At 42.6% G+C, this 27,518-nt stretch overlaps 1 protein-coding gene across 1 annotated transcript in view; it reads left to right on the plus strand.

Moving 5' to 3' along the window:
- Tacr1 (tachykinin receptor 1) overlaps positions 1-27,518 on the plus strand; it is a 168,614-nt gene that overhangs the window by 93,103 nt on the left and 47,993 nt on the right.

Consider the following 27,518-nt stretch of genomic DNA (forward strand, 5'->3'; position numbering starts at 1 on the left):
TCCCCAGTACGGCGATTAAGGATAGTTAAGACCTAGTTGCCATTACAGATGCATCCCAGGATTCTGGAGCAGCAGACCCTTGGGTGCTCCACCATCTCTCTTGGGCCTTTTGTGTAAGACACTTCCCTGCTAGGATCTACATTTCTGTGATGTCACTGTACCAGGCACAGTATGCTGGGAGGTGGGAATGTCTCCACTCCAGTCTCTCTCAGCAGTGGCCTGCTCCTCTCCCCTCTGGTACAATCCCTCTGCAGCTTGTGTCTCACACCGTCTGCAATTTCCTAAGGAATCTAAGTGGCTATTGCTCCCGTGGTAGCTGGTACCCTAGGACGTATGTTATAGACTACCCCTCTTTCCTATAAACCACAGCTCTACTCCCTGCCCCCTTTCTCCCTCCTAAACAATGCCACTGCCCTTGACTCTCTTAGCTCATAAGCTGCCTCTAAGGAAGCGTCAATCCGAAGCCCTTTCGGAGTTTACGGTGTGAGAACTGAGACATCCCGATCAGATGCGAGCATGGGAGGCCTTTTAGTGTCTAGGGGTTGCAGAACACATACAAGCAGGCCTGCTTGTCTTGCAGGAGTGGGGCTGGTCACGGACAACCCTTTTTCAAGATGTCTTAGTAATTTTCCCTAATGCTTCTTACCCTGGAGGCAACACCGAAATTCCTTATTCTTTACTTTGTTCCACCCAGCTGAAGGGTGGTGATAGGAAATTTACATAAGCATCCATTTTTGTGGACTGAGAGAGCCAGGATAAAGTGGGTCTTTGGGAAAGCTCGCTGAAGTCCTCCAAACTCAGGCTTGTTATTCGAATCAAAAAACAGCGCTGATGTGAGAAACAGAAGTCCTGAGATTTTAACTATGAATTGCCACTGGCCGTGTGATCGCAGGCAAGAATCCCAGCGTCTCATCTTTTCCCTAATGGAAGGAAATAAAACATTGTTTCCTGTAAACAGGCGTCATGAGTATCGGATGAAATGAGGCATATCTCACGTTGTAAACTAGCAAATGTCAAACGGGACTTATAACGGGAATTCATTGGACAACACTGTAATTGTGTGGTCTTTAAGCTTACTAAGTGCTAAGATAACGCATGGTATCTGTCAGGTCACATAGATATGAGACTTCCACACAGCCCCTCTGGTGTGTCTGTTACATGGAGCACAGAAGTGTGGCTTGCCAGGAAGCGATGCATAAGACTGAGACAGGGCTCTCCAGACACCGACAAAGGAATCTATCCATCAAGCAGTGGAGGGTGAGTGCTCAGCCCTTAAGGAGATGCTGTAAAATAAGTCTTTCTGGGGAACTCTGAGCAAGGTCTCAGTGGAACAAAGAGTGTGGCTCCATCAGCTGTACAGACCTGTGAACAGGACCCGCCCAGGTCTCCTCCAAGCAAGGAGGAAAATACCTGTTAAAACTCCTCATAAAAGGGGCTGGGGATTTAGCTCAGTGGTAGAGCGCTTACCTAGGAAGCACAAGGCCCTGGGTTCGGTCCCCAGCTCCGAAAAAAAAGAACAAAAAAAAAAAAAAAACAACAACAACTCCTCATAAAAACAAACACATACCGAGCTACCTCTCAAGATACCCACAAGTTCTTTATTCTCACAACAAATTTAAAGCTGAACTCTGAATAGCTTTCTCTTCCCACACAACTGTGGCGTTTTAGTCAACAAACAGTGATACTCAGACACTTGCTTGAGAACATCTTGTTGATTTGCGTTTATTAATGACTAGAAATTTCCTTTGAGACTCAATGCAAAGCACTGGGACTGTCATCTTGCCTCGTTTTGAGAACTCAGAGGGAGGTGCTATGGGCTGTGTGGGTGAGCTTGCTGTCACTGTTTATTTTACACAGCCACTGTTCTAATTTCAGTCTGTCACCACAGTAAAGCACTCTGACCAAAAGAAAGCTCAGGAAAGATAGAGTTTATTTGGCTTATACTCTCAGGTTACCATACATCATTGAGGAAACTCAAGGCAGATGCTTAAAGCGGAACCGTAGAACACTGCTTACTGGCCCACTCTCTGGCTCTCTCATAGCCAGTTTTCTTATACCATGTGCCAAGAGAACAATGCTCCCCACAGTGGGCTGAACCCTTCCATAACAATCAAGGCAATCAAGACAATCTTCAAAAGACAGGCCAACTGTAGGGCTGTGGGCTGTGAAAGTTACCCTGATTCCTGGTCGAGATAGGTTGAATCCCCCCCCCAACCATAACAGGGACAGCAAGAGCATTCCCAGTCTCCCGGGAGATCAGGCCCTTCTCCCGTAGCTGCAGCACCACCCCCACCCCCACAACCCCAGGTAGAGAGGTTTGAGATAGGTCAGTCACATAGGACAAACCTCTCCTCCAAAGGTGAGGACATGACCACAGGTTACATAGGCTCAAGACCGCTCAGTCAAAGAAGCAGGACCACGCCCCCAAATATGTAGATGAGGTCTTCCCAAGCTCTCAGGGCAAACCAATAGGAAGTGCCTGCTGTCAGACACTGACCCATCCAAAAACTGTATTTAAGAATCGTGTTCAGAAGGATTAAAGGTGTACAGGAATTATTCCAGCCTCTGAGAGCTTCTGTCATAGAGCTGTATCACCGCTGCCTGGGGAAGAGATCTGCTCTCCCTAAATCGCCACCAGAAGCTCCCTGCACCCCTTGCCAGCTAGCCAGTCTCTTGCTGGCTCAGCCTAGCCCAGCAACTGAAGCCGCAGAGGTGGAGCAGCACCAGCAGCGGAGGTGGTGAAAGCTGTTGCCCTCCCTACCTGAGCTCTCTCCCCTTTGCCTGAACCGGAGCATCTAGATGGGCCAGAGATCTCTGTGGAGAGCCCCTGGCGCAAAGCCGCACAGCCAACCTCATAAAGACAAGTATTTAATCATGATCTTATTTTGGATGATTCTAAGTTTTACCAAGTTGAAGGCTAATGGAAAATGGTAACCTATAAAACGTGACTCTGGGTTTGTGAGCATTTGAGATTATTTACTCAGGAGATAGATAACAATTTTATTTTCTAATACTAAGTTTAAAAAACCTATTTGCCATTCATTCATACATTGGCTATGATACAAACATAATACCAGTGCATAACAGTTTCCACGTTGAGTGCCATTTCCTGTGTGTTGATATCCTCTATAATGTGTTATGCTATCTTTCTAGAGGTTTAAATTTTAACAAGTTTATATTCTCTCCTTTACAACTAGTGATTGTCCTTTCCATAGTACATAACAATCCTAAAGTTGATATCAGATGGGAACTGTCTTGAGGCATTGGGATAACTACGATGAACATGGTGGCCCCAGTTCAATGAGATCATCCCCCAGCCTTATCATTTCCAGTTCAATCATTAAGAGGCAGCTCCTTTCAGGCTTCGAGTCTGCTAGTGTCCTCCATATGGAAGCACTAGGAGAAGTAAGTGTGTTGGTTAGTCCCAATGGTCATTCTGACAAGACTTAGGCTCACCGTGAAAACACATCTTTAGGTGGGAGGGTGTTCCCAGAAAGGTGTAACTGAGAAACGGAGACCCAGCCTGAATATGAGTGGTGCCAAACCATGGACTCAGCTCCAGGACTGAATTTAAAAAGGAGAGCAAGCTGAGCATGGACCTCCATCTCCTTCTGCTTCTTGACTGTGGGTGCAAAGTGACCAGCTGCCTCGGGCTCCTGCGTCCATGCCTTCTCCTCTAATAGACTGTGTCTCCTCACAGTGTGAAACAAAGTAACGTCCCTTCCTTACGTGTTCCTTCCTCACGTTGCTTTTTCTCCAGGTGTTTTGTCTCAGCAACAGAAAACTTACTAACATCAAAAGCAAATGACTCTCATGACGTGTGGGGCCCAACGGCCCGCATGTGGTAAGGGTCTAATGAATGCTCACAGCTGATATGAGCAACATTCACTGGTCAGGTGGCCGGCAGGGAGGCAGGAAGCTAAGCAGACGCTTAGGCTCAATTTCTGATAGATGTTTTGTACCAACAAATTAATGACATAGAAGTATTGTATAAAACATCATAAATGCCTTCCAAAGCTAACACTCATCATTCAGATCCTTTGATAAATACACAAATTCAGTGAAGAACTGTGAAAGGCGGGTGGCTCAAGGAAAAAATAGACTAAGTATTAAACACACATGTTACAAAGAAAGTTCTAATATTTGATTGGTATAAGAGAGACATTTAACTTTAGTGTGCATGAAAAGCAGAAATTCAAACCATAAGGAGGTCATGGTACACACCCTCAGACTAGCTGATGGCTTGACCCAACTTAAGTTTTCTAAGTTCTGCAAAGACAGAAACAATGAAAACTTTTGTTGGCTGCTAGAAAAAAATCTAAATTTGCAAAATTGCGTTGTAAAAATGCTCAAAAACAGGAACTATACTTGCCCAGAGGTTTCTCTCAGTGGTGATTACCCTAGCAAACCTCATTTTTCTCTGAACCCAGTGTGTTGTGGTTTGCCCTGGAGTTATCTGTATTTTGATGCTATTTCCACCGCCCCAAGGTGGGCGGCCTAGTCAGGAACTCAGGACTCAGGTGACTTCACCAGAACCTTCTCCCCATTTAATTTGTAAAATACAGATGAGAGCAGGTACAAGATAGAAGGAGGCCTGTCATTGGACGAGAAGGAAGGACGGGTGAGAGAAAAGTTTGAAGGAAGAGGAGGAGACTGGAATGGAAAGAGGAGAGACAGGAGGGACAGAGAGAGTAGTCACGGCAGAGAGAAAATGGAAGCTGACGTTAAGATTCCACTCTGTATTTACAGGTTGTTATTAATGTTCTTAAGGGATGGATGTGTACTGGGCTTTGTATGTTTAGGTGGGCAATTATATCTTATCAATCGGGTCAAAGGTTATTGTGTTGTGTGTTTTTTCATGTGGAGAATTGAGTTTGGGAGAGTGTGTGACGGCAGAGGGGCCACCACGGAGTTGGGATGTATGTTTCAGACAAGATATCCAGCAGATATCTTGGGCACCACAGTGCTGGACCTGGTGGGAGATAAAAGACAGTTTTTATTTTTTATATTTTTACAACAACACTTCTCTGAACTGAATGCATATAGCATCTTTCTCAGATCAGCATTATTCTTACTCACCTAAGCTGGAGAGATTTCATACGATCATCAGTAGAATATTTGTTTACCGATGCACCCTCTATCACTAATAAAATCAGCAAAATGTACCTCCATGGGTGGCTCTTACAAAATTCAAGAATAAGCATAGCAAAATGACATTCTGTATTTGTCAGGGCTCTGGCAGAGCCTCTCAGGAGACAGCTATATCAGGTTTCTGTCAGCAAGCACTTCTTGGCATCTGCAATAGTGTCTGGGTCCCCAGTGGAGGAGTTAGAGAGAGAACTGAAGGAGCTGAAGGGGTTTACAACCCCATAGGAAGAACAACATCAACCAACCAGAGTTCTCAGAGCTCCCAGGGACTAAACCACCAACCACAGAGTTCACATGGAGGGACCCATGACTCCAGCCGTATGTGTAGCAGAGGATGGCCTTGTAGGGCATCAATGGAAGGAGAGGCCCTTGGTCCTGTGAAAGGTTGATGCCCCAGTGTAGGGGAACCCCAGCGCAGGGAGGCAGGAGGGATTGGGTAGGTGGGCAGAGGAGCAGGGAGAAGGAGGATGGGATAGGGAGTTTCCAGAAAGAAAACCAGGAAAGGGGATAACATTTGAAATATAAATAAATAAAATATCCAATAAAAATAATAACAAATAGCTAAAACCAAAAAATGGCATTCTTGAAATATATAATGAGTTGGGAGAAAATCGAATTTCAGCAAGGAAGCGACACCCTTTAAGCAAAGGTGTGCGGGAACAGAGGCGCCTGGGGAGCCTCTGGTGGGATATTGGGGTTGTACTTCTTGAACTTGATGGCTGTGGCATCTGTGTTTGCTGAAAGGTTGCAAGAACAGATATTCTGTTACTTTGGACCCTGTATAGTTCATATTTTCAACCTGAAACTAAATGTAATACAAAGATTCTTATTGCTACAAGCTATTAAGAAGATGTTTTCTCTAGGATGAACCAAAATATTCTACCCAGAATATACAGGAGAAATTTTCTTCTGAGGTGTAGCCTCTGTCTATGACGATGTTCCTTACAGAAACTTGCCTTAAAGTAAATCACATCGGAATGTGTTATCGCCTGTTCTGGTGCTTACCGGACCTCCTGCTTTTGCTTTGCTGACTTCTATGAGTCGTTTCACCTTGAGTTTTTTCCCAACTAGCTAAAGAAAGAGAAGACAAATTCTTATCTCTAGAAGGGGCACAGCCCCAGCTGGTGCTGTCTTCATGGACAGGAGACTCGGAGCCTCAAAACTATGTAGATGTACAGATGTTCACTTCCACAGAGTCAGTCACAACTTTATTCTGCATTTTAAGAGACGAGCATATTACAGAGTATAACAGAACTTCCCATGACTCTCTAGGTTCTATGGACTCCCGTTTCAACTAACCCGTTATCTTCCTTTCCTTTCTATCACTGTGATAAAGACCATGACTGGAAGCAGACTGGGGAGGAAAGGGTTCATTCAGCTTACATTTCCACACTACAGTGGATGAAGTCAGGCAGGAAGTCAGGCAGGAATCTGGAGGCAGAGAGTGTGGAGAAACACTGCCTACTGACTTGCTCCTCATGGCTTCCTCAGCCTACTTTCTTATACAACCCAGAAGCACCTGCCTAGGAATGGTGCCACCCACAGTGGAATGAACCCTCACATGTCAATCATTAATTAAGAAAATACCCCTACAGACTTTCCCACAAGCCACTCTACTTCAGTTGAGTTTCCCTGTTCTCTAGTTTGTGTCAAGTTGACAAGAACTTAACCACATATATACTAATGGATATTCTTCCAGATGAATACCATTCTTCTTTTCTGAGGAGACATATTAATATGAGTCAGCACAAGTAGAGTCTCATAAAATGCAACTTATTGTGCATATTACTCTACAGCCTGTTTTTATCTTAACAGGATGTCTTGAAATGTTTCTGTGCCAACACACAAAAGGCTACTTTGGTTATTCCAGGGACACAGTATTTTAGTCTTCAACATCATCCCCACAGTCATTAATTAGTGGGAATCAGATGGTTTCCAACTTTTGGCTATGTCACTTACATCTCTCACGTAAGGATGTCTAGAGTATTAACTGTCAGTGGCAGAGAGTGAGCAGTTGTCTACACAGAATTGCGTCAAGGTACATTCTCACCAGCAATGTGTGAGAGTCCCCACTCCTCCACCGCATGCTGACAAATTATATTGTTTGGGATTTTCCCCAGATGATGGGGACATATGCCATTTCATTAAAGCTAAAATTCATGACCTTGTGTCATGAGTGAGTTGTAATTCCTCAGAGACTTTCACATATACTTCATAACTGAATTATTCTGATACCATAAATTATTTCCTATGTCATTAAGCATATCTTTGCGACATGATGTGACTATGTATGAAAACTGATAGAAATCTAGAGACAATGATTGATTGGCTGATTGATAGCTAACACAGATAGATGATAGAGAGAGGGAGAACAAACATAAATAATGATACATAGACAGATGATAGACAGATAGATGAGAGATACATGGATAGACAGATAATAGATAGATAGTAGGTAATTATGAATATGACACAAATATCTAAAATAGATATATAGAGACACATGGTAAATACATGATAAATATATAGGTAGATGATAATTTATATAAATAATAATTGATGACAATGGATAAATTATAGGCAGATAATTGGTTGATGGATATATATGATGATAATTAATAGATTGATAGATAGACGATACATCAATATGTGTTAGACAGGTACATAGATGTGAGAGGTAGATAATGTCCAAGTAGGCTGCTTCTAGCTGCATCCCTGGACCCCGAGGAGGACGAACTGAGTTTTTTCTGACGCTGTCAGCTAATCTTCACAATCTGCAGTAGTAGAAAATTATGCCAGTGCAATAATGTCACAAAAATAGGGGCTTGGGCTCCTCATGAATACTAATTTGCACTTGAGTACTGCCCTAATTAGTAACCCAGTAGCCTGCTTGTGACTGATCTCTCAAGACAGTAATCTAACCCAGGGGATCCTTTAAAAGTGGGTTGGACTGAAAAGTGTTGAACAAAGATTCAAGTGTGGACAAAAGTAACTTTGCCCACTAGAGCAGACATCACAGAGAAAAGATGAGACGCTAAAGAAGAAAAGGTTGTCTTTTTCCGTTAATTTATTTATTCACTTTACATCCTCATCATAGACCCCCTCCTCCCAGTCCCCCCCACAGCCCCTCCTTACAGCCCCTCCTCCCTTCTCCTCTGAGAAGGGGGAGGTCTTTCCCAGGTACCAACCTACTCTGGCACCTCAAGTCACTGCAGGACTAGATACAACTTCTCCCACTGAGTCCAGACAAGACAGACCAATTCTGGGAACAGGATCCACGGATAGGCAACACAGTCAGGGTAAGTCCCTGCTTCAGATGTTGGGGGACCCTCATGAAGACCAAGCTGTACATCTGCTACGTAAGTGCAGGGGGCCTAGGTCCAGCCCTTGTATGTTCTTTGATTGGGTTCCTCAATCCTTCCCCCAACTCTTCCCCAAGACTCTCCGAGCTCTGCCTGATCTTTGGCTGTGGGCCTGTGTATGTTTCAGTCAGCTGCTTGGTGGAGCCTCTCAGAGGACACTTAGGCTAGGCTCCTGTTTGCAAGCATAACAGAGAATTAATAATGTCCGGGACTGGTTCTTGCCAGTGAGATGGATCTCAAGTTGGGCCACCATTGGTTGGTCGTTCCCTCAGTCTCTGCTCCATCTTTAGTCCTGCACTTCTCGTAGGCCGGAAAACTTTCAGGTTGAAGGTTCTGTGGGCTGGCATCGTTCACCCTCCACTGGAAGTCCTGCCTGGCTCCAGGAGGTGGCCATATCCCCGGAGTCTCAAAGCTGTCTTTATCTAAGGCACTGCCCCTCACCACTGCTATTAGAAGTAGAGCAGTTTTCAAGGGGATTGGCTAAGGCCGGTCACTCTTGCCTGTGCTGTATGGTCTGCATGGTGGCAGCAGTCCTGGAGGCACCAGGGCAACCCCCCTAATGACGAAAGAGATAAATAAGCTAATCTCTCTTCATTGGAAAACCTACCACCAACACCAAGAGAAAGACGGTAATGAGGAAGAAAAATGAGAAAGACACCCAAGCAATTCAGGCAGCTAGGGGGATTTCAGCATCATTAATTCATTCATTATTCTGATCGTCTGTCTTTTCCTGCAAATTACACTGCTAGGTGCATAACTTTGTGGTATAGCTTAAGTAAGACACGTCTTTTCTGAATCCAAGTACTCCCTGTAGTCTTCAAAGGAGATTACGTGAGAAAGTAGTGTCATTGTTGCTGGAGGACCTGGAGCTGCTGTGGACATGTAAGCCAGCATGGATATATTAACTAGCCTAAGTTAACATCTGCATCAATTCTAACAGGAAACTATAAACTTATGGCACTGCGCCCTCTTCTGGCCGCCATGAGCACGGCATGCACAAGGTGAACATGCGCGCGTGCGCACACACGCAAACACTCAAATGGGTAAAAAATAAAAAGTCTCTTTTGAAAATGATGACACTGTCAATACTACAGCATTTTCTCTTCTTTCAAAACCTATCATCAGTATCAGCTAAAATGTTACGTTTGTATTCTTCACTTACGTTAATAACAGCAATTGAGGAAAATCAGTGTTTGGCAGAGAATGAGATCAGAAAAGTAAAGAAAATATTAGAAAACACACCTCTAAAAACTTCTGGAATTTTCTACCTTTTTTATTATTTCAAGGAGGGAGGGAGGAAGGGAGGGAGAGAGGAGAGAGAGAGAGAGAGAGAGAGAGAGAGAGAGAGAGAGAGAGAGAGAGAGAGATTTTAGTCAAGCTCCTTCAGGCTTTGACCAGGAAATGTATATCTGTGGTTTGGCAATTTGCTTCATCTTTTCCCCCATACTCACTGCATTTATAAGCATAGCTCAGAGCTGCTAGCATCATCATCACAATAGATGAGCTGTCATACCAAGAAGGAAGAATTCTTTGACACCACAGGAGAGATGGTATCATGGAATGTAAGACTAGGGGGACACGGGCAATATGAAGGGGAAAGATTATAATGGCAACCAGGGCCCACTGGGAAGGGGGAGTAAGGGAGTAGAGCAGAGGAGAAAATGGAAAGGGGAAAACTAACAGTAAGACTGTTTGAAAATGTCACATGGAAACTCGCTATTTTATAAGATATATAGTTTACAATAAATATAATGTTTATATAAAGTTTAGATGCAGTTGCTCTCTATGAAGGGGAAAATGCTCACCCACATACAAGAGATGATCAAACAAAATTCTCAGTACCAGGAGTGGTATACCCTCCTCCCTCCGTGTTGTTGGAGTTGGGTTAGGGGACATGGAGAGACCAAGCTGCTTCTGACTCAGAAGCTTTCTCCCTACTGGCTAGCGTTCATAGTGACAGAAGGCCCTATACAGACTACTAAGGGAAACAGGTCATCAATGACTGTGAACTCTGTGAGCTACATGACTAGACTGCCGAGATGTACCCACTGGGGCAATAGTGGTATGAATACTATCGGCGTCACCAACTACTTTCTGATTAGATACAAAGCCCACTCCACAGCATGGATCTTATGCCTGGGACTGTAAACCTATCCATGCACTGATGACTCAGGAGCTCATAGGCCCTGAGCTGAGTCATCATGAGCTACTATTAGTTTGTTAAATATAGAATCTAACTGCCTTCTATAAACTTACCATTATACCAGTAGATTAGTACAGCCCTCAGCCCTCATCAACAGAGATTCTAGCTACAATGTCTGTGGTTAATACTGGGGCAAAAGACATAGCCTTGGCTGCATCTAATTAGAAAGTCAAAGTGATGGGGTCACTAACTGGGGATTCTTTCCAAAGGCTGGAGCCAACTTCCACTGCAGCTGAGAAGATCAGGCTTAAACAGTCCTGAGAGCATAATGCTCAATCAGATAGAAGTGCCTGAAAAAACAGGAATAGCCAAACTGGCACATGCTGCGAACCAGTTGGGAGGAAAATACTAATCGTGAATTGTATTTAGGAGCTGAGAAGTTGGTTCAGTGAGTAAGAATGCTTGTTGTATAAACAATAGGATGTAAGTTCAAATCCCTAGCACCTATATAAAAAAGTCAAGGCTTGGCCATATGCAAATGTAATTGCAACATTGTGAGTGGTGGGTCAAGGAAATGAGCCAATAGGATTGTAGAGCTAGGGGTCCCCACCCTAGCTCCAGGTTCAGTAAGGAACAGAGTCTCAATGGAATAAAGTGAAGAGAGATAGATCAGGAGCTCCAATGTCCTGCTCTGGCTTCTGCATATGTATGCACAGAGACAAGCACACATTATGCATACGCGCGCGCACGCGCGCGCGCGCGCGCGCGCACACACACACACACACACACACACACACACACACACTCTTCAAAGCACATTCGTGCTGACCACTTACACAAAACGCTTCATGGCTTTTTAAAGAAGTATTTATAGAAGTCACTGGGGTGAAAAAACTCTGTGCAAGGAGATCCCTTCTGGAGCACAGAACAATATGGAGGGCCTCATCATTTACTCTGTGCACTTGGAATAATGGAATACAAGCAGCTGGCAAAGATTAGTCTCCAGACGCAACACGTTAAGCCAATTCCACTTACAAGTGTAGATAGGAACATTCCAATTAAAGTACTCACAAAGGAGCTGGAGAGACGGCTAATTAACAGTGCCTGCTGCTCTTGCTGAGGACAGGGGTTCGAGTCCCAAAACCCACATCATAGCTCACGAACATCTGTAACTCCAGTTCCAGAGGACCCAACATGCTCTTACAGCCTGCACAGGCTCATGCACACATGTAGTGCACATAAAATCATGCAAGCAAACACACATATGCAGGATACAAAAGCATAAATAAATCTTTAAACTACCAAAAACTTCAAAGCTGTGTTAGAAAGGCAGTATGTTGTTTCTGAGCATGACTGTTTCTAGCAAATCAGATTATTAAATTATCGGGAAATCTATTGTCATTATGTTTTATTAACTTAATTGGTCAGAGAGAAGCAACTCATGCATCTCCATAAATGTCATAATGTTTTGTTAAAATGCAACATTTAATCTCTTAGGAAAAATTGGCTCATGCCAGAAATAATCCTGAACAACAATAAAAAAAAATAAAACCAAAGGGATCTCTTCCAACAGAAACAAAACAAGAGGACTTGGAGTGATTAGGAAAGAGTCAGGATCTGTACAAAAGTGACAGAAAATACCAGAAGTCTTAGACTGTACTGAATGATACATGAGAATGCTTGGGAAATGGTCTTGCAAGATTGAAAACTCAGAAAATACATAATTATGTCCCCTATGTCTAATATAACTCCATAAAGGTCTGAGTTCTTCAACCGGCTCCAAAAGTAACTTTAGATGATTAATAAAGGGAATATATATATAAATATATATATGCATATATATACACTATTGCAAGAAAATGAAGAAAAGTAATTTCAGTATCAACAAAATAATGGAAAAGAATGACAGGAAGCCATTTGCTCTTCCAGATGTTGAAGGACTCAATGCTAAGTTCTTCAAAAAAATAAACAAGGAATCTCTCTCTCTCTCTCTCTCTCTCTCTCTCTCTCTCTCTCTCTCTCCCTCCCTCCCTCACACACACACACACACACACACACCACATATGTGCTTACATACAAATTCCTATATGTATACCACACACATACTACACACACTCAGATACCACACACAAACTTCCACACACAAAACTTCCACACGCACGAAGTACACACACCACACACACACACAAACTACACACACAAGTACATAAACAAATAGACACAAAACCCACACGTGCACATGCACGCCCAGCATTCACACACTATACCTCACACATACACATAGACCAGAGAAATCCAAGTCTATAAAATATTACATTAGTTTATGCTAATGACAGCTCATTTCATATTTGTTTGAAACCTGAATAACTCAAAACACTGTAGAAGACTGCCCTGGAGTGAGCTCGTGGATACTGCACTGGAGCTGTGCCCATGTTTAAACCCCTTTTCTTTTCAAAAGTTAAGTTTTTATGGGCAACATGTGTGGTTCAATAGGCAGGAAGTATAAAAGGGTAGGCAGGAGAGTTTCTCACCGTCTTTCTATCCCTCTCCAACACCCACTGTGCATAACCACTGATCTTAGTCTCCTGCTGTCCTTCCAGGGTTTCTTTATAACATCTAATACAGTGTAGACATATGTTCTGATGTTGTCCTTCTTAATATATCACGCAAGCTATCCTTGCTGTTATCTGCTGCAGCAACCTTCTCGTTGCTTCTTTCCAGCTGTATCATTTGCTTTTGCATGCCAGCCCTACTGTGGGCTTAGCTCATCTGCTCCTGATTTATAACAGAAGTGTTCCTGGGGTTTTGCTGCTTTTAATCACATTGTAGTTCATACTTTGCACTGTAAGAAGTGTTGCAGGACAGAAAGACTGATTGCTTTGCTTAAATCTTGGGTTTCCTAAGTTTATTTGACCACAGACTATTTTGTTAACCCTTTTAGCATCCTGCAGGGATATTATTCTTAAAACGTACTCTGAAAAGAATCCAGGTTAAAAATAAAGCTGGATTTCCTGCTAGCAAATTAAAACTTATACATCTTCCAAGTAAGATGGGGTAGAGTGGAGGTTCTTGAAGCACATGCCTAAGGCCAGAGGCAAAAACGAAACAGATTGTTGGTTCTGATATAATTATAGAAACAAATATACATGGAAATATATAGAGGATGGATAGATAGATAGATAGATAGATAGATAGATAGATAGATAGATAGAATCCTACCTAACAGAAAACTTAAGATGACCATCTTCAAAATAGATGAAAATGTAAACTATGAAATAAACTATTATTAAAGTTAGGATAGAAGACCTCTAGCTAATTAATAACAATAAATCAAGACTCTCAAACCCAACAGCTTGTGAAAGAATATGGAAAAGCCATATTCCAAAAATGGAGACAATTTTCTGTTCATTTGACCAGCTCACACTAAACGTGATGAAAATTCTAAGTATGAACAAGTTACTGGGGCAGGTGGATGCAGTTTGCAGAAGGAGAACTGAACGATACGTATCAACGTCTGAATGCATGCTTGATGTGAGTCAACAAATGCACTCTTATGAATTCTTTGCTTGTAATTTTATGTGTGGGGGTGTTTTGCGTGCAAGTATGCCTGTGCGTCGTGGGTTTGCCTGGTAGCTGCTGAGACCAGAAGAAGACATCAGATCCCTGGAACTGGAGTTAGAGATGATTATGAGCCACTTTGCGGATGCTGGGAATTGAACTCAGGTTCTCTGGAAGAGCAGCCAGTGCGCTTAACCACTGAGCCATATCTCCAGCCCACCCACTTAGAAATTAAGGGTAGCAAATGTATACAGAAGTTCTGGGTATCAGGATGGCTAATTATATTGTAAATTAGAAACAACTATCCAATAACTATAAACTGATTAAGTAATGCATACAAAGGAAAATGGGGCTGTCGTTTACAACGTCGTTGTACAAACTTATGAATACGATAATACATTGATGACACCCTGATCATGAATATTAAACAGGTTTCTAAGTGACACACACATAGTTAGGTTTGTGTGTGAGTCTCGTTAGTCCCCATGTGTACTCACAGGTTTCAGGGGGAAGGCTGAAAAAAGAGTAGTCAAGTTTAATGCTCCGTAATTTTTTAAGCCCTTGTGGCTGGGTGGTTAAGAATGCTTTCTGCTCTTGCAAAGGGCCTAGATTTGGTCCTCAGCTCCCGTGTCAGGTGGTACATAGCTGCCTGTAACTCTGGCTCAGAGCATCTGATACTTTCTTCTAAACTCCACGGCATCTGCACACACACACACACACACACACACACACACACACACACACACACGGAACATAGGCATAATTTAAAGTAAAATAAATCTTTTAAAAAATGGAATTGGGGTTGGAGATTTAGCTCAGTGGTAGAGCGCTTGCCTAGCAAGCGCAAGGCCCTGGGTTCGGTCCCCAGCTCTGAAAAAAAGAAAAAAAATGGAATTAAATGTTCATGGCACTTTTATTTATAATAGCCAAAATTTCTAAGCCTTTCTAAAATGTCCTTTCGCTGTCAAATAGACAAAGACACTGGTCAATGCAACAATGCATGCACATCAATAGGCAAAATGCGATCTCAACACTTTCAATTAAGGTCTGAGAATAAACTCCAGAGTACAGAGCTCGCCTAGCACGCATTAGGCCCTAGGTTAGATCCCAAGCACTACGAATAACAAAAACAAACTCATGGTTTTGTCTTTAAATGACAGAATTTTAATGACTCTAATGGTTGCCAGGACTAGCAAGGCGATGTAACTGTTGTTGTTTAGGCAAAAGGCCACGTATTCCGGGCTTGGCTCCCCATATAGAGTTCAGAGCCAGGTCTTTGGGGAAGTGATTAGACAAGGCCGTGTGTATCAGTTCTTTCTTGTTGCTGTGATAAAATACCATGGCCAAGGCAATGGATAGAAGGAATATGATGCCAGAGGGATTGAGTCTATAATGTCAGGGAAACACAGCAGCAAGAGGCAGGAAAGGCAGCAGAGCAGGGAGCCGAGAGTCCACATCTTCAAATGCAAGCACAAGGGACGGAGTGAATTGGAAGTGACTCAAGGCTATTAACATGGAAGGCTGCTCCTCGTGACACACTTCCTCCAGCAAAGCTGCACCCACCTTTTCAAAGAGTGCCACCAACTGGAGACCAGTGTCAAATAAATACACCAGACTATGGGGGGCGTTTCTCATTCAAACCACTGCAGGGAGGAGAGGTTTATCATTTTAGCTCATAATTTCAGGTAACAGTCCATCGATTAGAGGAAGTCACGATGCTCAATAACTTCGTCTTGAATGTTATAATTTTTGATTTTGCTTCCTTGCAATCTTAATCCATGCTAACTATAAATCATGTATCTACAAAATTTTTTTTAAAAAAAGGTTATTGATCAGTGTGTGAGCCTGTATGTGTGTGCCTGTATGTGTGTGCTATAGCCCACATGCGAAGGTCAGAAGACAACTTTTGGGAGTTCATTTTCTCCCTCCACTGGGTCATGGGGATCTGGGTCAGGTCACCAGGCTTTTGTGTCAAGCTCTTTCCTCTTCTGAACCACACCGCCTGCCCTGTAAAGGTCAATCTTGGTCATCAACCCAATGATATCCAGAAGGTGAAAACATACTGGGTTATGCATGGCAGTTCTGTTTAATAATAAGGGCTTCACTTTTAGAATAAAAATATTGTCCCATAGGGATATAAGATGCATTAAGATATATATCTTGAATCTGGAAAATAGATCATTATTCTTAAAAGACAGTTTTCTGCTCTTTTAGTTTTGTGAAGAAATTTGATGCTGTCTAATTTTTTTCTGCTTTAGATAATTCATCATTTCTGCCTCCATGAATTTAAGATTTTTCTTTATTGCATATGTAATATATGTGCCACAAACTATGTTCAGGTATTGTATTATATTCGTATACTTTTTGTCATTGCTGAGGCCCCCCACTATGACAGCAGTCAGATCTCTAATTTGGGGAAATCTCCGTCTATTTTTAAGTCGTTGGCCCCTCTCCAGCTTTCCTTTCGAGGCAGTGGGAGGTACACGCAGATCATTTTCCCAAGTGAATGCCCCTTGTCATGTTACTCATCTCAATCAATTCTTCCACTGTTTCTCGAGATTCGGAGCGACTTCACGAGCATTTCTGATGACACCACAGATCAGGAGATTACCTGCTCCCCACTGCCTCTGGGACCAGGAGTTCTATCAGGGGCCTGCATTCGCTACCTCCTTCTCAGATCTTGTTTTAGAAACACATAAAGGCTTACTTTAAATTTCCATTTCTCCCTTGAAATAAGATCTCTCACAAAGAGACACCGACCTTTCCCTCAGATTGGTCCCCATGTGAGCATGTCACACACCCATTTATTGAGGGTTTAGGGTCAACCTTGTCCAATGTAATCCAAGAGGGGGGGTTGCAAGGGATTAAAATTGGAAGAGTCCTTGCTCAGAGCCTCCAGTCCTAGATGAAGAGAGGGTGATCCAGCTTGGCTGCCCTGTGGGTTCAGCCCAGAACTGCTTACACAGGGATAGTCAAAACTTTGTTCATCGATGTCTCCACCTCTATCAGTTAAAGGGAAATGGCTGTTAGTGCCCTACCCTGATATTGATTATACATTCCAAAAATGACAGAAAGCTCTGGGTATAGTTTCACTCATTTGCTCAGCTCTGCCTCAGCTCCTTTTGCAACCTCCGTACTGGTGCAGGCTCCTTTAACTTAGCCTATGCAAGTTGTTCTTCTAGCTGGCCAACCCTCCCTCAGCCAGGTCCCAACAGCTCACACTCTCAAGAACTTGGTGTTCTACCCAGTAGGTGGCACCTTGCAGACATTTCCAGAGCTAAAATGGATGGTGGCATTTCTCTGATAACTTCAGGGATGAATTCAAACAGAAAGAATTAACCATATTGATTGGGCTTAACTAGAGCACTACTCCACATTTTGAAATGATTCCTTTTACGTTTCCAACTAGTAGCATTGCAAAATAACCTTAAGATCCTTATTTTGCCTACCAGTGTATTGGTTCTAATAATGTTCAAAAATCATTCATTCCTGGGAATTACAGTCAGATCATCTGTAGTGGCAGTTTCGTCTGCACGGTTTTAGGGTGATACTTCTTGTCTACACTTCTTGTTGTATTGCAGTAAGCGAGAAGATTCCACTGTGGAATAATGTTGACTTTGTTCACCTTCTTGCTTTTCTACTACTGCCTGCAGTTCTTTACCGGGAAGTTTGTGGTTATTGGGTTCATAACTGGGCTCAAGGTTGGAAGCTTCTTTGAGAAAACTGTTTCTCAGAAGCCACATATTATACTGTTGTAAGGATCCTCTTCTGTCCCTAAGTTGATGGAGAGTTTTGTCAAAATATGTTCTGGGGATACAGTTCCGTTTGTACAGTTCTTGCATGAAGCTCTGGGTTCAATGCCCAGTGCCACATAAGCTCGGTTTGAAGATGTATCACTAAAACCCAGCACTTGGGAGGTAGAGACAGGAGGATCAGGAATTCTAGTGACTTCCTCTTGGCTACACAACAACTTCGAGGCCAGCTGGGATTCATAAGAACTGTCTCTATTTTTTTTTTATCAAATTATGACAGTTTCTAAGAAAAGTGTAGCCTACCTTCCCACCACTGAAAGCTGATGTCATTCTATCCTGTGTCTCTGGGGCAAACCTATGTTAGTCCTGGTGCTTGTATATTAAATATTCTGGTTACTAGTTGTATTAAATATAATATTTATATCAATATTGAAAGGTAGTAGTTTGGTACTAGAATATTAGCATTAGAACCTCTTGGGGGGGTCATTGTCAATTTGTGTGCTATTTTCTGAGGTCTTCTTTGTTAGAGGGGTGGGGTTTTTTAATGCTTTGTCCCTTGGCCTGACTGTCCTAGGATTTTGGTGACCAGTGAGTCTCTATACGGGGGTTTTGTGGCCTGCATGACCTCTTGGGTTTTGGGTGCCAACACTGGATCTGGGCTCAAGTTGAAAGCTTCTTTGAGAACCAGCACAGCCTCCAGGAAAGTGGAGTTGTTCTGCCAAAGTTGTGGGCCAAGGGGATGGAATGCAGTTTATAGCCATTGGATGTGCCTTAGGGGAGTTGCCAGGCACAGGGAAAACAGCTGGGGCTTACCTGGGGTCCCTGGTGTTGGTGTGACCCCCCCGGGAAAGCACGTGGAGTTGTGGGCTGGGAAATGGTGCCCAGAGGATAGGGTACGGTTTATTGCTGTTGGGGATGAACATGGGAATAGGACCAGATAAAGGGAGGATAAAGGAAGTCCTGGGAGGGACTTCTGGAATGGAGGGAGCATCTCTGGGATGAGCTAGAGACCTAGGACAATAGAAATCTGAGGGTGATCCTAGCTACGAGTCTTAGCGATGGGAAATATGGGGCCTGAACCAGCCATCTCCTGTAACCAGGCGAGACTTCCAGTGGAGGGACTGGGACACCAACCCAGCCCCTAAACCTTAGACCCACAATTTGTCCTGTCTACAAGATGTACAGGAATAAAAATGGAGCAGAAATTGAGGGAATGTCCAACCCATGGCTGGCCCCATGGCTTGAGACCCATGCCATGACAGAGAGCCATCCATCCCCTGACACTGTCAATGATATTCTGCTCAGGCGTCTAGCATAAATCAGAGAGGCTTCATCCGGCAACTGAAGGAAAGAGATTCAGAGACCCATAGCCAAACATGAGGCAGAGCTTGGGAAAATCCTGCAGAAGACAGGGAGGAAAGATTGAAGGAGCCAGAGGGGTCAAGGATACCACAATAAAACCTACAGAATCAACTAACCCTATGGGCCTACAGGGGCCCACGGAGACTGAACCAAACAGAGAGCTTGTGTGGAACAGACCAAGGCCCTCTGCACATGTGTAACCATTGTGCGGCTTGGTCTTCAGGTGAAACTTCTAATAGAGAGAGCAGCGGCTGTCTCTGACTCTGTTGCCTGACGTTGGGACCCTTTTCCCTAACTGGACTGCTTCTTCTGGGCTCAGTAAGAGATGTGCCTAGTCTCACTGAAACTTGATATAACAAAGCTAGTTATTACCCACAGGAGGCTTTCCCTTTTCTGAAGAAAAAGGTAGAAGGAATGGATGAGTCGGGGAGATGTGGGGAGGAAGAACTGGGAGGAGAGGAGGGAGGGGAAACTGTGTCAGGGGTTGAGGGAGAAACTGGTATTTGAACAATGGCACTAGAAATCAAGATCTGTCTCAGTCATTAAAAGCACTTTTTGCGGGGTTGGGGATTTGGCTCAGTGGTAGAGCGCTTGCCTAGCAAGCGCAAGGCCCTGGGTTCGGTCCCCAGCTCTGAAAAAAAAAAAAGAATAGAAAAAAAAAAGAGCACTTTTTGCAATTCCAGAGGAACCAAGTGGGGTTCCCAGCACTCATGGGGGGGAAGGGGGAAGCGTGGCTCATTGCCACCTGTAACTCTAGCTCCAGGGAAGCCAATCTCTTGCACACACAAACACTTAAAAGTAAAATAAATCTTTCTCTCCTTTAAAGAAATTAATACCTGATCTCTAAGCTTATTGCTGCTCTTTTGACTGACTCCCACTCTGTGTCTCAGGTTTCCTCTCTGATGTGGTAAGTTCTGACAAGGAGAGCCCACACAAATCAACGCTCCTTGGGCTCTTAAGTAATCTTTATTAATGAAAACGGATCCTGATACAAACAGACCTGCTGTCTTGTGAATGTTTCCTATTTCACTTTATAATTATGGCGAAATCAATGGCAGCCTCTTCCCTCTGTACACTAAGCATGCCCTGTAACAAGCTCCTGATTTTTAAATTATTGGTTTTGATTTGTTTTTCTTTGTCTCAGAACATACCTTTTGGTAGTCTCTTTATTCCCCGCTAAAAGATGCTTCCTCGTTTGTTTGGGAATAGCTTTCTGTTCTATATAAATGCAAATGGCGGACTCAATGGGCAGAGATTATGGGAATAGCCTGCTTTGTTTCCAGCTCCATGGAGACTGCTCTTTTGTTGCTGGAAGCCAAAATTATTTTCTCTTTTATAACCAAGCCTGAAATGTACCCCCTATGCACAATATTTACAATATTATATGTTAATCTATAAAAGCAAAATGGATTTGAAATATTAAGCCTTCCGTCATCAAAAATACACATTGTCGGTTTTCAGGCCAGGCCAAGATGTGTCTTAGCCTTTAAATGTTCTTTAATTCAGCTTTAATTGGGATTCCTTTGGCTCCAAGTAATAAACAGTGACTTTGGATAGTGTAGCAGCGTCAGCAGAGAAACTTGTGGTCCATTTTCTTCACTGATGATTGATGCGGGAAGGTCCAGTTCATTAGGCTGTACCACCCTGGGCTGGTGGTCCTGGGTGCTATAAGACACCAGGCTGAGCAGGATACGGAGAGCAAGCCAGTAAGCAGCATCCCTCCATGGCCTCTGCTTCAGTTCCTTTCTTGAGTTCCTACCCTTTCTGCCTTGATGGACCTGTGACCTGGAGAGGAATCGGGGTGGGGTGCAGAGGAGTGGGGGGATGAGGGGAAAGCAGAATCTATTAAAATATACTTTTTTCAAAGTGCCACAATGATACTTAGATAACTTGTAAAATGATCATTTAAAAAAAACAAAAACCAGCTACTCACTCAGAAAATGGCGTTGAGGGATGGGTTGATCTGGTTTGTACTGATTGAGCTAAATTCTGTGGGAACATGCCTTTGGTAAGCTGTGAGTTTTCTGGCTAGGAAGCTGTGGCCCTTGGAGCACTGCCAAGCAGGGTGGCACAAATGACGGAACCTTGCACCATCACCAATATTCCTTCACGTGGTGTCTGGATTCCAAGGCAGCGGGCAATCCCCTGTGGCACTAGAGCTCTCAACACCTCTGCCTGTTTTACAAGTGTTAGCAAGCCACGGACCACGCAAACCAGATGGCAGACAAATATGTACATGTCACTGTTTTCCGTTGCCTAGGGGAGATTGGGATATACAGATGGAGTTTCAGAATTGTCATGATTTTCATGAGTCAGGAACTGGTTTCCGGAAATATCTAGCATAGGGTCGCCACCAGTGAGTCAGCACATCACTCCACTGAGCTTGGCTCCTGGTCTGAAAACTGTCAGTAAGGACCTACAGTGAATTATTAGGAGGGTAAATGGAATGGTGTGTGCGCATGCATGTGTGCACGCACGTGTGTGCGTGTGCATGTGTGTGTGTGCGTGTGTGTGTGCGAGTGTGTGTTGAGTGTGTGTGTGAGTGTGTGCATGTGTGAGTGTGTGTGTGAGTGTGTGTGTGAGTGTGCGTGTGTGTGTGCGTGTGTGTGTGAGTGTGTGTGTGTGTGTGTGAGTGTGTGTGTGTTTGTAGGCATGCACTCAATCATATATGCGTTGTGTGTTTGTGTGTGTGCTCTTGTCTCAGTGATGTGGATAGAGTCTAAAATTTAGAAAGGGGACCAAGAAAGGCAAAAAGAACAGAATGTGGGACACATACATCATGAAAAAAGAAAAAGAAAATATAAAGCTAAGGCTTTAGAGTTTCAACTCCATTAAAGTTTTTCTGTGTTCACAATAGATCAATGAGTTCAACTTTGTGGATATTGAAGTAGCAAGAACAATTCATGTGACCAAAGGACCCAACAAATGCTATTCCTTTGAAATAAGAGTTGCGAGATTTGGGCTTTCGTTTTAATTCCAGTGACCATTAGTGCAACAGGAACCAGACATTAAATGAATTTATCATTAAACACATATATCATTTTGATCAACTCAGAATGTTTTTAAAAATATGTTCTGATAGAAGAGGTTTTGTGACCCGAAATTTTCCCTTTTTTTTTTTTTTGTTTAAAACTATATGAAAACATTCCATTATAGTGTTATGTAACACATAAAGTGCACTGCTATATACATACTGTGAAGTATGGCTTCAAAACCATAAACATGAAGCTGTGTCTTGTGGTGCACAGCAACTGAAGGGCAGAGGAAAGTGGATCGTTAGAGTTTTCCAGTTCAACTAAGGCTATATAATGAGACATCTCAAAATGTAATATATATCATATTAATATAGTATTTGCCATATCACTATATTATAAATGACTATATAATAGTATATAATTATATATAATACTTAATCATATTAATATATTTTCATGAGCACAATGCTTAGTGTACAGTAATCATCCATTAATTTTTAATTTATTTTATTTATTGTTGTCACTGCTATTGTTTAGTTTCTTAAATTACCATCGATACAAGGACTTATAAAAATGGTACTTAAGCCAGATGTGGTAACTCATGCTTATAACCCCAGCACTTCAAGAGGCAGATCACAAATTTGAATATAGCCTGGGCTACCTAGCAAAACCCTGTCAATATGTTGTTTTGTGGTCAAGATTCGTCCACATCTGTGAGCCCTGAATGTCATACACAACACAGTAAAAGAACAAAATACAACAAAGCCATACTCCAAAGCATATGGTTTATTTTTTGTCTCCGTCATCTTGACGGTTTTCATAAAATCTGTTTATTGGTAGATAGAAGGTAGGCTCTCGAGACTCTTGCTGCTGTCTCTACTGCATTTATTTTCACTTTCGTTTTTCTAAAATACTGCAAGAAGAATCAGTTTATCCTCTACCTAATTAATCACATTTTCTTCTTCATCCAATTCATCATTTTTTTTAAATTTTAGCAATTACACTGATAGCCATGGTTGGCTAGGTACAGACACTAGAATTTATTCATTGCAATTCCTTGTGTTAGGGAAAATCTGATGGTTAGGTGCATGTTTCCACACATGAATTAGCTATTTCAACCGTATTCTTTCATCCCCCTTTTCATTAGTCTAGTTTGGGGAATGCATATTCATATCGCCAAGGGTGTTCAGAAAATTTTCAGTTACACTTTTACATAAATTATTCTAGAAAAAGCTTATAAACCTATAGCAAGCACAAGCTGGACATAAAACAATGACCAGAATTCCACCTGTGGAGAGTTGGATAGGAATAGCTAACATTGGCACATATGTGAATAGTGTATGCTTCCCAGATGGTGGATTGTTTTAGAAGGATTAGGAGGTGTGACCTTGTTGGAGAAGATGTGTTTCCAGGAGTGGTGGACTTGGAGGTTTCAAAAACCCAGGCTCTCTGTCTCTGTCTGTCTCTGTCTGTCTCTGTGTCTCTGTCTCTCACTCTTTCTCTCTGTCTCTGTTTCTCTCTCCCTTCCTCCCTCCTTCCCTCACTCCCTTCTGCCTGAAGATCAGGATGTAAAGCTCTCAGCTACTGCTCCAACACCACGTCTCCCTGCCTGCCTGCCACCACACTCCCCACCATGAACTAACCCTTTAAAACCATAAGCAAGTCCCCCTTTAAATGCTTTGTTTTATAAACTGCCTTGGTTATAGTGTTTTGTCACAGCAACGAAACAGTAACTAAAACACCTTCTTCACCTTCAAAGCTCAAAATCTACAGGGCAGAATAGTAAAAACAAACTGTAGAGTCTATTCGTGATACACCAAGAGCAGGCCCATAGATCCCAAGAGTTCAAAGAAAGCATACTCCTTACCACAGGATCATGAAATGTGTCTAGCAGACAAGTGAGTGACCAGTTGACTCATAGCTTGGGGGGTTGGGGGGCTACCAAGAAGTATGCCGTGAAAGGGTGCATTCCAGGTGGAAGTGACTGCATGCACAAAAGTTTAGAAGAAAGATGCTAGATGGTTTTAAGACACTAAAATTTAGAAGTGGTAATTCCTAATGGTCACTAAGTGTCCCACGCGCGACCTCGCCAGCAAGAAAACACGCGTGGACATAAGAATCCTAGCTGCGACCAAACTTTATTGATATCTTAAGGAGGAAGCCCCTGCGTGCCAACATGGCGCGCTTGTATACACCCTAGCGCGGCGCATCCACACCTGATTGGTTGCTTACTCATGATCTCATAAGGCACGCCCCGGAGTGGGCAAAGACCTGGCACGAAGGCACTCTTGCACATGCGCACACAGTTAACTTCCTGAAAGGAAGTCTGTGGGTGCGGCGGAGGCTAGCGCCATCTTGTCTAGCTCGGCCTTCCACGTGGGGCGCAGTGGAAGCCAGCGCCATCTAGTGGTGGCGAATGTTATTGCGACCCTCTACATCTCCCCCTATTTATTTATTTTATAACAGTCCTGATTTATTTTATATTATTTTATAACAGTCCTGATCACCCTATCGCATGCAATGAGGAAACCTCAGCGATGTGGAAGGGCTGATCAAAGGATCAATGAGTCTCTCTCATCCCAGTGCAATGGATCCACAGATCCATGGGGTGCAAGAGCAGAGAACTCAGATACTGAATAATTCCTGAGCATAGATAACCAAATTCCAGGGGAGGCCCCTTGTACAATAGCCACAAGTGCTTGAGTGATAACGGCCTTGTCACGTTTCTGTTGAGATCTGAGTTTGCAAACCAACCATAGTATGAACACTAATCCACAGCATAGGGCTGCACCAAACAGAGCCACTCCCGATAAGTAGTGGGCACCTCATCTGGTTCACCTCAGCTGTTACCACCAAGGGCCGTAGTCAAGCCATTCCTATAATAAAATTTAGAATTCCCAATTGTTAGTAACTACTCCAGAAAGTTTACCCACTGTGCTTGTCTAACAATAGATTGGGGGAGGATAAGTCCAGACACTGCAGACACAATGTCTGCAGCAGTAATGGCTGCTACAATAGCAGCGAAAGTGTCAAGGTCTTTTCCAGGACAGTTCAGGATCAGTCATTTTTCTCTGGAACAACCAGCAGACAATGGAACCATTTCTGAGATCTGTACAACCAGGGCAGAGTTCCCCAGTCCACAGCAGCTTTACGCAGGTAGCATTCTTATGAAGCTACAGTCTGTAAAATGACCAGTTAAGGCAGCAAGAGTCACCAGGGAAATGAGGGAGGCAGCAACGGCTGGAGTCCAGTCTTCTCCAGCAAGCAGCAGTGCACAGAGGGTCAGAGAGCGGGCCATAGTGGGACGGGACACACGCAGCGGTAACACTGACTGCAGCAACGGCAAAATCTCTGTGATGACAAAAGGTGAAGGGGAATCTTCTATCTTCCTCTCAGGGCAGAGGGATGACTCCAGGGACCCGAACCACAAGAGCTGAATCTTCATGTAAACAGGATCAGCAAGTCTCAGCAACCACTCAGGCAGCTGGCACACTCTTGTAGCATCCTGTAGAAAAAACACAAACATTCCCTCTTCCCCATATAAAATATCTGGACTGGATCATGTCAAAATGTGGATCTCTCTATTTCACCTAGGCAGAAGTATGCCTAGTTGTAGGGTGCCATAAACTTTGGCATCCAAATTTTAAAATTGAAATAAAAGGAGCATTATTTAGCATACAGGGATAACTCCCCCTTTTTATTTATTAAGATATAGTAAAGATATTGTTTATTAAGGTAAGTCCTCAAGGATTAAATTGAGGACACTGAGAACTTGTATTTATAAATTGACTTGTATACCAAATTATTGTCTCCAGCATTATTGTTTTGGATATATAAAGAATGAGATTTTTTGACTAATTGTTCCTATGTAAGGCCTACAATCTGTCTGGTATCATTGTCCTCCCTTGTTAAGGAGCCCAGGCAATCCAGTTTGAGTTCTTAAATGGTCTATTAAGGAACAGTATTTAGTGCTCTTAACCACTAAGCCATTTCTCTAGCACCTCACAAACTTTATTTACCTAAACATAAGCATTAATTAGAAATGTCAAATCCTGTAAATATTGTCCAATTTCAGTCTTACTAGAAATCCCTGAGCTGGCAGGGTGAGGCTGGGAGTTGAAAGTAAGCAAATGGAGTCTTCTTCTTTTTATATCAACTCCATTATCATTTTCAAAGAGCTGGGTCTATGGTTTTGTTTAGTTGTCTGAGCCAGAGCACTGAAAGGACAGTGAGTTGTCAGACATTCACACTGAAATCACTCACTGATTTTTAAGTAGAAAACCTGTCTCTAATAAAGCATTAAGTGATTGAAATCAATTGTAAACCACAAGCCACACATTGGCTATCAGTATATGAATTGAAAGCTTGATTTAAAAACAGTGGCTAAACTACGGAATTTAATAATCTGTGTTGAAGCAATAGAAACTCAAGAGAATAAACAAGTGATGTAATCATACATGTAGCCTTTTCATTAGATGAACCACCTATAAATACACTAAGCACATTTCCTATGGGTTGTATATACAGGAAGTACAAAAGCATGTAAAGAGTAAAATTATCAATTTTGTCTGAAAAATTTGTATATGTAATAGGCCAAATGTCAGTATTTTGTAATAACCAATTAACTGTTGTTTGGAATAAGATATGTTTTACCAGGTTTCTTTTTAAAATACTTCCATGACTCTAGTCCACAACTCTGTATTAACACAGCTGAAGCTTTATCTCCAATGTGCATAACAAAGACCTAAGTCCTCTGGTATGGTGAGGTAATTAGCCAATTAACATATCCTTAGAAGCTTGAAATTAGTTTCAAATATTCTTTTCTGGAGTAGGGCAACAGCTACTCCCCAAATATTAAAGCTCATTTTGAGACCAAAGGTTTGTAGTAAAAATTTCCATATACACTGAAAGATTTAAGTTCTAACTTCTTACATTGAAGAAGCAACAGAATTACATAATATAAGGCTATTAGCCATTCTTAATGATATCACTTTATGGGCTCTCCAAAACTATAAGCAAGCTCACGGAATGAAAACTCAAAATCAATCCTCTAAATCTATCTTGAAATGGCAGCTAGAGTAAACAGACTGGCTGTAATGTTCTCACAAGTTCTAAAACCTCATCAATCTTTCGTGAATCCTGTAACAATCTCTACCTGTTTGATTTTTTCTTAATTACAAATAAGTTTGAGTTAGTCAGTGTAACACTGGCAATCCTT

Source organism: Rattus norvegicus, chromosome 4 (genome assembly GCF_021556685.1).
Source record: "Rattus norvegicus strain SHRSP/BbbUtx chromosome 4, alternate assembly SHRSP_T2T, whole genome shotgun sequence".
Classification (NCBI taxonomy): Eukaryota; Metazoa; Chordata; class Mammalia; order Rodentia; family Muridae; genus Rattus; species Rattus norvegicus.